The sequence below is a fragment of the Ornithorhynchus anatinus genome, chromosome 16 (assembly GCF_004115215.2).
Source record: "Ornithorhynchus anatinus isolate Pmale09 chromosome 16, mOrnAna1.pri.v4, whole genome shotgun sequence".
In the NCBI taxonomy this organism is placed as follows: domain Eukaryota; kingdom Metazoa; phylum Chordata; class Mammalia; order Monotremata; family Ornithorhynchidae; genus Ornithorhynchus; species Ornithorhynchus anatinus.
In genome coordinates this window covers 8,612,503-8,623,514 of record NC_041743.1, presented here as the reverse complement: position 1 = coordinate 8,623,514, position 11,012 = coordinate 8,612,503, and the positions used below count along the sequence as shown (strand labels likewise).

At 39.2% G+C, this 11,012-nt stretch overlaps 1 protein-coding gene across 6 annotated transcripts in view; it reads right to left on the bottom strand.

Moving 5' to 3' along the window:
* Positions 1-11,012, bottom strand: part of RALGPS2 (Ral GEF with PH domain and SH3 binding motif 2) — a 137,006-nt gene that overhangs the window by 69,516 nt on the left and 56,478 nt on the right. The gene's annotated exons all lie outside the window — the stretch shown is intronic.

Below are 11,012 nucleotides of genomic sequence, written 5' to 3'. Positions count from 1 at the left end.
ACCGCTTGGCTGGTCCTGGAGAAGTTAAAATTACCTGGTGTCCACCCTTAAATTTTGGGCTGTCAACTACAAGAGTAGAATAGATGGTCAGGGAATGATATCACATCAAAATTTCTGCTTTTATTCTTTTGTCCTTAGGTTTCCAATTCCCAACCTGGCCCTGACTTTACTTATTTTCTTCACTCCACTATCACTGGTTCTACAAACATCTGTCAGTAATCCACTTGACATGAGGAACATTAATCTTACTAAAGCACTGTCTGGGCCACTGGCAGCATGCAATTACTCTTAACCCCCTACTACACGTTTTAAAATCATTTTTTCCTTGTAACTTATCTCCATTGTTTTAAAGGGCTTATAATTCACAAACTGTCACCCAGGAAATAATTAAAAGGGTAACACCACTACAAATAATAAATAATATATTTTAAAAAAAATAATAATCAGTGTTCATTAACACATTGGTGCGGTCACATCCCAGGGCCTACAGTGCTTCTGTTTTTCATGGAAAATGAGGGTGAAGATTGAAAATTCTCTCCTCTTAGTCTCCATTTGCTCAAGTTGAACCACGGAAAGCTTCACTGGGGAGAGTTTCATAAGATTCAGCTCCATCTGTCATCTATCTTCCCTCATTATTGTCTGGGCTAATAGAGGACCTTGGCCAGGAGAGGAAAGAAAAATGCCAAAGAGGGAAGCCTTTGGCCGAGCCCAAGACCACCTGCTCTGAAGAGAGAGAAATCATGGCTTCTTGCTTCTTTCACATGAATGTGTCTCCTGGCAGACCCTGACCTTTTTTACTTTTTAAATGTTATTAGTCCCCTGTGAACATGGGCATCACTTTTGAGCCATGGAACTTGGCACCAGGAGCAGAGGTGGAAGGAGGCTGATTATTGCTGAATATTCCTGTTAGCTCCCATACAGGAATCAAGTAAGGAGTGGTCGCTCTTTTACTGGGGGGTATTACGAAGAGAAGCAGCGTGGCTCAGTGGAAAGAGCACGGGCTTTGGAATCAGAGGTCATGAGTTCAAATCCCAGCTCTGCCACTTGTCAGCTGTGTGACTGTGGGCAAGTCACTTAACTTCTCTGTGCCTCAGTTACCTCATCTGTAAAATGGGATTAAGACTGTGAGCCCCACGTGGGACATCGTGATTCCCCTGTGTCTACCCCAGCGCTTAGAACAGTGCTCGGCACATAGTAAGCGCTTAACAAATACCAACATATATATATATATATATATATACAAAAAAAGAAATAGTAATAATAATTATGGCACTTAAGTGCTATGTGCCAAGCACTGTTCTAAGCAGTAGGTAGATCCAGGGTAATAATAATAATGATTATATTTAAGTGCTTACTATGTGCCAGACACTGTACTAAGAGCTAGGGTGGATACAAGCAAATCAGGTTAGCCACAGTCCCTGTCCCATGTGGGGCTCACGGTCTCAATCCCCATTTTACAAATGAGGTAACTGAGGTACAGAGAAGTGAAGTGACATGCCCAAGGTCACAGCACACAAGTGGCGGAGCCGGGATTAAAGCCTAACACCTGTGACTCCCAAGTCCATGCTCTTGCCACTAGGCCATGCTGCTTCCCAAAAAATATATCTAAGACTCCATTAGGGCAAGATTCTGACTGGGGTCTCTTGCCACTAAGGCTTAAAATGAAATTTTGGTGAAAACTGTAGAAGAAAATATCTGGGAACATAATGGAATGACTCTGACTCTATAATCATATTCAAGTGCTGTCATTTATTTGTAAGAAGATGGAAATCTACATCTCAGATTCCCATAGTGACAGGGACTCCAGTGTCATCTCTCCCTATGTGTCTGTCACAAATGCACCTCCCATTTTTAACTGTTAGATTATGAGCCACCTGAAGGACAGGGGCCATTTCTAATTTCCACATATATTCTTTCCCAGTGTTTAGTACAATGCTCTGCCTACCATAAGCACTTAATACTATTACTATTATTACTGCACTTCAAATGCCATCAGTGAAAATTACACTTTCCTAATTTGGGATATTCTAAAGACTTTAAATGATTGATTAAGTAATGACTTGCATCCGTGGTCCCAAAGTCAGAAGGGAACTTGAGCCTCTCCCTCCCATCATCCCATTTTCTCTAGGCCTGGTTCCACCCCAAGGACTAAAAATAACTTGGTGGCAATGCCAAGTTGTGAAATTATAGACAGCCAATTTTTCCCCCGAATGACCTCAGGAATGACACCTGATTGTAGCCAAAGGGTGGAGCCTACCTTTATCTGGCCTATGAGGGAGCCCCTGACAGCTGACATTTCAAAGCCTGCATGCGAGCAGTCAATACAGAGGAGGCCCAAAAGAGGTGAGTTAAAAGGTGAGATAAAGTGAGGAAGGTGGGCTTCAAAGGTATGGGGGGCCAACAGGGTAATTACTCTGCTTAATGGTTCAGAGGTTGGAAAGATTACAGTAAAGGAAATATAAGCAAGAAAATTAAGAAATAAAAACTTGTGAAAGACTCTACAGTAACCTAGCATGTATCTCTCAGGTCATGGATTATTCAAGTTCAACTGGATCTTGCAAGCTGATTCTTTCAGCCTTCAGAACTTTTTGTGGTAGCCAATTGCACCTGTTCACCCCTACTGGGTGAAGGAGATTTCCTTGATTATGAGTCTACCACCTTTAATCTTCAATGGATGTCCCCTACCCTATTTTGGAATAAGGAGACACTAATTATATCTTCATCTTGACCACACCTTTTGTGATTATGTAACCTTTCATCAAGTTTTTTTCCAGTCATAATCTTTCCGAAATTACAAGTCTTAACCTTATCAGTCTATCCTCATAATTATGTTTCTCCATTTCCTGGTTATCTTGGCAAGCTTCAGCATGACCATCAGTTTTCACCTCAGGGGACCGGCTTGTTTTACCTACTGTTGCTGCTACACAAAAAGAAATTCTTGGAATAAGGTCCTTGTTCTCAAGCTACAAATAACAAAGATATAGGACAATGTTGGGTTGACAAAAGTATTAGTTAGGTATTAAATCTTCATGAGCTAGGGGGTGGCCTGTCAACCAAAGAGAAAAGAGGGTATAAACCACAAATAGGGAAATGAATAAATCAGGTGAGAGAGAGAAACAGAGAACTCCAGGTGACATGATGGGTTAAGGATGACTTGATAAAGGATTGTACTATTCCTTGGGACAGAGCTGGGGTAGGCATAGGAGGGCTTATTTTGTAATTCACTGCAATAGAAAATGGGAGTATAGGAATTTTGAGTAATGTGTCTATTTTAAATTATATAGCTGTTAATGTAACTTTCATGATGGTACATTTGGGGCACTTGAGTGCAAAACCCTTTACTAAGGACTTAGGAAGTACAATGGAAATTTAAACATGTTCCCTCTCCACCAGCAGTTACATTCTAATGAAAGTCATAAAAATCAACAAAGAATAAGACTGCATGCACACCCACCTTCTCTGATTTGCGTCCTTGATATTTCTGAATCATGATCCCTGACTGAGAAAGAAGCTCAATTTATTGTTCCCACTTACTACGAAATATTCAGCTTTAATGCATACACACATTTAATTTGCTTATTTCGGTTTCTGAAATATGAATTTAACAATTAAAATCTAGACTCTAAGATAAAAATTTTTGGCTCTGCTTCAAAGCATTTCCAGAAAACAATTTTAAAATGTGGTCATCAAAAGATTACTAATAGTGCTCCTACTTTTTTCCATGAGGTTTTTTTTCTTAAAAACCTTCAAAAAGATAATAAAGAAAAAATGTCAACTATAGCTGTATGGTATGCTTCAAAGCAGAAGGCAGATTGGAAACATTACCAAAGCTGTAATGGGAAAAACAACTGGAGGTCATAAACTTTAAGAGAACCAGAGAAAAGAAAACTGGAATCAAATGCATCCAAAAAACAAGTGATTTGTTATCAATAAAATTCTAAATTTCAAAGGAATGAAGTACTAAAAATGGCAAAAGGAATTACAAATATACAGAAAGGAATGCAAAGAAGAAAGATGAGGTCATGGAAAATGAGGATACAGTTTGTAGCCCCAGAAAGTATGTTGGCCAGCTGCCATTCAGCCACAGTTCAGTTCTCATGATCCAAACCAAAATGACTAGAAATGTTTTATTACCACTGAAAATTAAAACATACACCAGAGTATCTGAAATGGAGAAAGTGTTTTATCCTGTTTACCATTTATAAATCTACAAATGAAAACTGTATAAAACTAATTTTCAGAAAATGAGTTACTGATATTTCTTCAAAATCATTTTGAAAATGGAAATTTTGTATGGAGCCTTTTTAACTTAAGTAGGTCCAATACTTTCAATGAAAAAAATCAGGAGACTACTGCTGCTACACCTTGGTTACTATTTTTAGCTGGTTCCAAAAAGAGAGGGCTAAATGAATGAGTGCTAAATTATAATTTCCCATATGACTGCATTAGTGCACTCCCAAGTTTCCAATAACGGACTAAAGCAAAGCAAACATTTTTGATGTGGCAAAGACATGATATAATTACATAATCAAGTGTCAGTGAATCCAAATTTTAAGATGTTTGTGTAAACATGTAAACATAATACTTAGTTTTCCTATTTTATCTTTCACATTTTAGATTGTGTCTGCCCCTCGCCAGGGACAAGGACCATATCTAATTCCCATCTTTGTATTCTCTCTCAATGCTTAGTACAGTGCTCTGCACACAGTAAGCCCTTAATAAATACTACTACGACTATTACAACAACATCTTAGCAAAAAGGCACTCCCTGCTAACACACTCAAGATGCCATTACCTGTGCTAAAGATCTGGCATTATCTAAACTAAACTGAAAATGGTCTATGATTAAAATACTTCAAAGGGAGGACAAGGGAAATGCTTAAGAGGTAAATTTTTCATTGCTACCTCAAAGTCACAGCATTCTGTAAATAATAATGTTGGTATTTGTTAAGCGCTTACTATGTGCAGAGCACTGTTCTAAGCGCTGGGGTAGACACAGGGGAATCAGGTTGTCCCACGTGGGGCTCACAGTCTTAATCCCCATTTTACAGATGAGGGAACTGAGGCACAGAGAAGTTAAGTGACTTGCCCACAGTCACACAGCTGACAAGTGGCAGAGCTGGGATTCGAACTCATGAGCCCTGACTCCAAAGCCCGTGCTCTTTCCACTGCACCACGCTGCTTCTCACTGTTACTGTTACTGTAAAGTACTGTACTGTACTGTACTGTAAAGTACTGTACTCTGTAAAGAGTAACAGCATTAAAATTCAACAGCTACCTAGAAATAGTTTCATAAGGGAGTTTGCTTTAATTGTGTCTTGGCATTACATACAGAAAAGTTTACATTAGACCAGCTTAATTCATCAGGATTATTTATGGAATAGCTTCTGCAGGCAGAGCCCTGTACTAAGAGAGTCCAAACAGAATCAGTAGACATGATCTCTACCTTCAAGAAGCTTATAACTTAGTGAGGGAGAGAGACAACAAAACATTTCAGATAGGAGGAACAGAGTGAAACAAGTGAAATAGGAACGATGACCAGGACTACATATGGAAGACTATTTATCAAGGTTTACACCAGTGTTTAGAACACTGTTCCACTCTATCTCTACAGCAAAATGAAAAAAGCATGTGCCAAATCCCCCAGTAGAGCCTCTGAAGGATGGTTTCCAATGTATGACAAGTACAAATGAGAAATTTTAATGATTTTCAGATTTAGGGAACTATTCCTCATATGAAGCAAAGTTTTTTCCTTATGATTTGCCAGGTCAGTTCTCTCCAGATGAATATTTGCACCCTTAGTCTAAGGAATTTTCCCTGTACTGTCCAGAACAACTGATCCTAGCTTGAGTAAAAACCAACATTTTTATATTTTATTTTATAGTGCAAGCCAAAATTACATATACACAGAGAGAGAGAGAGAGAGAGAGAGCACTCCTGCAATTTGTTTGAATGACATTTAATTCTGCTAGCACTAAATTCAGCATTTTATTATTATGATGTTATTTGGTAAGCGCTGACTATTGTCAAGCACTAAATGCTGAGGGAGATTCATGTTTAACTGGGAAGAACACAGTCCCTGTCCCACAGAAGAACGGGTACTTAAACCCATTTTACAGTTAAGGAAACTGAAGTACAGAGAAGTTAACAATAATAATAATAATAATGTTGGTATTTGTTAAGACTTTACTATGTGCAGAGCACTGTTCTAAGTGCTGGGGTAGATTTAGGGTAATCAGGTTGTCCCATGTGAGGCTCACAGTTAATCCCATTTACAGATGAGGTAACAGGCACAGAGAAGTTAAGTGACTTGCCCAGTCACCCAGCTGACAAGTGGCAGAGCCGGCATTCGAACCCATGACCTCTGACTCCCAAGCCCAAGCTCTTTCCACTGAGCCATGCTGCGGCTTGCCCAAGGTGACACATTAGGACTGGTGGAGCCAGAATTAGAACCCAGGTCCTCTGACTTGGAGGAACTCATTCTTCCCACTAGGCCATACTTCTTCTTTGGGTAATACACTTCATTTTAGGAATAAGAATTGTCAGAAATTGTTTTTTTCATTTTAGCATCTGTTATATTCCTTTCTTTCACATCCACTATCATATTTTCTGTCAGGTAAGTTATCTGTTTCTTATAGTCCCAAAAGCTCTTTCTAATGTACAATGATGATGCAAGTCAATTGGATGATATACTGTTTCCTATTATCTGTCTAAACACCTATGAGCTGTTTTCATGTAACTCAAATGGAGCAAGACTGGTTCAAAAGCACTTCTTGAGAAACTCTGGATATGCTCCCAAAAACATGAGTAATTGACATCTTTTGGTGTGGTTAGAAATTTCACATTCAGTTTAGACACAACCTATAGTAGTCAGAGTAATCCTCAAGTGGGAATTGAAATTTTATGCCAGTATTTTCTAATGCATTAAAGCTTTCTTTTTTGGTACTTGTTGAGCACTTACTATTTGCTAGGCACTGCACTAAGCACTGGGGTTAATACAAGGGTAAATACTGGCGTAAATATCAGGTTGGATAAAGCTCCTGTCCCACATATGGCTCAGTCTTAATTCCCATTTTACAGATGAGGTAACTGAGGCACATGGAAATTTAGTGGCTTGCCATGGTCACACAGCAGACATGTGGTGGAGCTGTTTAAAGTTAAAGATTTTGCAGTTCAATTTGGAACATTTTAATTCTCGAAGTTGCTATGTAAAAGAGTCAAAAAACCTAGAAAAATAAAGCCAATATACCGTGAGCCTTACTGAGGAACTGTTAAATTACTTCTGCTCAACTTGTGACTAAAATGTATTAAGTGAGGACACCCATATCTACTCACAAGCCCCAACTTCTTTTCAATTTCAGGTCACCGCTACACAGATGCCCCATGCACTTCAAGCTCAATATTTCCAAAACTGAACTTTTCATCTGACTCTTAAATCCTCTCCTCCACCTAATTTTCACATTACAGTTGACACCACCACCATTTTTCCTGCCTTTCAAGCCTGTACCATTGAATCTTCCCTATCTTTCAACTCTCACATTTAGGCTGACTCCAAATCCTGTCGGTGGCTCTTCCACGACATTTCGAAAATCCGCTTCCTGTTCTCCACCCAATAATAATAATAATAATGTTGGTATTTGTTAAGCGCTTACTATGTGCCGAGCACTGTTCTAAGCGCTGGGGTCGTCACAGGGGAGTCAGGTTGTCCCACGTGGGGCTCACAGTCTTAATCCCCATTTTACAGATGAGGTAACTGAGGCACAGAGAAGTTAAGTGACTTGCCCAAAGTCACACAGCTGACAAGTGGCCAAGCTGGGATTCAAACCCATGAACTCTGACTCCAAAGCCCGTGCTCTTTCCACTGAGCCACGCACCCAAACAGCCACCTCATTGGTCAGGCACCTGTCATATCCCAGCTTCTTTACTGAATTAGCCTTCCCAAAGAAAACACATGCTGCCTCCAGTCCCTTCCCCTCTCCACTCCACATTTCATTCTGCTGCCCAGGATGTCTTTCTAAAATGTCATTCTACACACATTTCCCCAGTCCTCCCTGCAGCAAGCATTAACTCTTAACCACTGGCTTCGAGGATGTCAATATATTATCTTCCCACTACACCCACACACTTCATTCCCTCCAATATACTAGCTGTGCCCCATTTTTGTCTGACCTCTTGGCTGGCACCTACCCCGGACCTGGAACTCCTTTCCTCTTTACATAAGACAGACCACTGGTCTCCCCAGCTTAAAAGCCCTTCTGAAATCAAAAGTCCCCCAGGTGACTGGATTGATTTCTAGTCTCTCACCTTATATCTCTCCTACTGCCACTTTTAATATTTGCATGCTATCTTAAACACTTGGGTATTCACCCTTCCCTGACCTGGCCCCTGTGGCACTTGTGTACAGAACTTTATACTTTTTTACTTCACACTTATAGTTTATTTTAGTGTCTGTCTGCCCCTGCCCACTAGATTGTAAACGACTTCCTTGAGGGCAGGAATCATGTCTCCTAATTCTGTTGTATTCTCCTGAGCACTTAGTACAGTCCTCTGCCCACAGCAGTTTCAGTAAATACATCTGTTGAGCTATTTTTCACCTCTTGAGCATTTCTATTAACATGCTGGCAGGGCAAACAAAAATACTAGAAGCTCAAAATTGTGTTAAATGTTAACAGCTTTAGTAAAAAAAAAATTAGTTGGGGTGAAGGAATAGGTTTTTACTGCAGACAACCAGATAATGAATTTTTGGAATTGCCTACAGATTTTTCATGCTATTCTTGTCCCTTATTTAAGAGGAACAATTACAATTTGGCTATACTTCTATCAATATATTTTCAGTAGAAACCACATATTTTTGATTTTATCACATTAGCAAGAGGGAGAACTGGAAAATAAAGTCAAAAGGTGTGATTTATATAGGCAGCATCTTTACTTTTTTTTGAAAGTCAAGAATTTGGGATTGTAATTAATTCATCTACCTTCAAAAGTATTATTTAAAGTGTACTTAGAAGTCAGGCAAAGGACAGTGTTCACATGTCATTTAGAGAACAAAGGCTTGTAATATTAAATTGCTTTGCTAAAAAAAAGTCTAACTTGATAAGATAGCTTCTTTAAAACACTTTCACTGTTTTTAAGACATTTAACTATAATGAAGTATGCCAGAGAGATATTGTAATTCTCTGAATGTCATATTCAATTCTCCAAAGAAGCAGGCCTAATCTCTTTTTCAATACTGATTTCTAATGGAGGTGAATGGATGGAATAAGCTACTTTATAAATTGCTGGCTATGTCAAGCAGAGTCAAAAAGTCAGACATCAACAAAATATGCTATTCACTTAAGTAGGAAAGCCTATAACACACTTTAACAATTGATCTTAAATGTTTGTGTAATTTTGTTTTTTTAACTTAATATTTGGCCTCTAGATTCAACACATTAATGTATTATAGTGAGGCCCATTTAAATCAGCGGAGGGGAAATTAGTTGGCTTCACGTATTTCCACTTTTCTTGCTGTTTTAAAACATTTCTATTAAATGATATTTTTTCTCTTATGCTCCAGCAAATTTTTCCTTTTCCAAAAGAGTTAGAACTCTGCCTCTCGGTCCCCAAAATGACTAGAGGATCACATTAAGCATTAATGTTGCATCAAAGGTGGAAATGGGACAGAGTTAGAAGGTACAGGAAGAGATCCAGGCAGGAAGGGGAACAACACCCCAAGCCAGCCCCCTGTCTGCCTCCCCATCACTGGGAGGGAAAAGGTGAAGAAAAAATGACCTTATCAGCAAGCCATCACCTACACGCAAGTCATACGTGGCACCACCAGAGCTGGTTTAAATTCTAATAAATGATGATGATTATATCAAACATAACTGTGGTACTTCATCTCCATCTTAAAGATGAGGAAACAGAGACATGGGTAAGTTAAATGATTTGCTCAAGGGTACTTTGGAGGCAAGTGGCAGAGCCAGAATAGAACCCAGGTCCCTGGACTCCCAATCACGTTCTCTCCTCTAAGCCATGATTTTCTTCAGTTCTGCTGCTGTACTGACCTTATGAAGCTTGTGTGGGCAGGGAACATGCCTCCAACATTAGTATACCGTACTCTCCTAAGTGCTTAGTACAGTGCTCTGCACACAGTAAGCACACAATATGACTGATTGATTGACTTGAGGCATGGACAGAAGCTGGGAGATGTTCAAAGGAGAGTAAGTGAGGATATTTAAGAGCATGAGAGGCAAAATGTGATTGGTAGGTTATTGGAGACAAAGTTAACCTGAGGGATCACACTGTTCAAACTTTACATACAAGTTTCCTTTGGTGATTCAGAGATATAGTACACTCAGCTGGACAGACTACTAACCTAATAGTATATCAGGGAAGCAACATGGTGTAGTGGATAGAGCATGGCCTGTGAGACAGAAGGTTCTAATCCCAGTTCTGCCACTTGTCTGCTATGTGACCTTGGGCAAGTCACTTCACTTCTCTGGATCTCAGTTACCTCATCTGCAAAATGGGGATTAGGACTGTGAGCTCCACATGGGACAGGGAATGTGTCCAACTTGATTTGCTTGTTTTCTACCCCAGCGCTTAGTACAGTATTTGGCATGTAGTGGGTGCTGAATACTATTATCATTGTTATTATTATTATATCATTGCCTGTGTCCTTTAATTCAATAAGCAACATACTTGAAAATCTATATCCAAGGACTTACTTGGGGGGGGAAAAGATTTCTGGTAGCCTTATTAGAGTGTTAAAAGCAGTTGCACAAATAGCACCAATAACTGACAAACATAAAGAAACATTTTGAAATGCATTAGAAATTTTAAATGGATTTAAGGTTTTCCTCCAAAGTACATATACACTATGTGGTTATTCCTATCACCAAGGTGCTAGTGTCTTTTAGCCAAGTAATTCAATAAATTTGTGCAAAACAATAGTCCTATTTTTTTTTACAGACTTTGCAAAGTAACTTAATCACATTAAGCAATAATGTGCTAGATGATATAAATCTCAA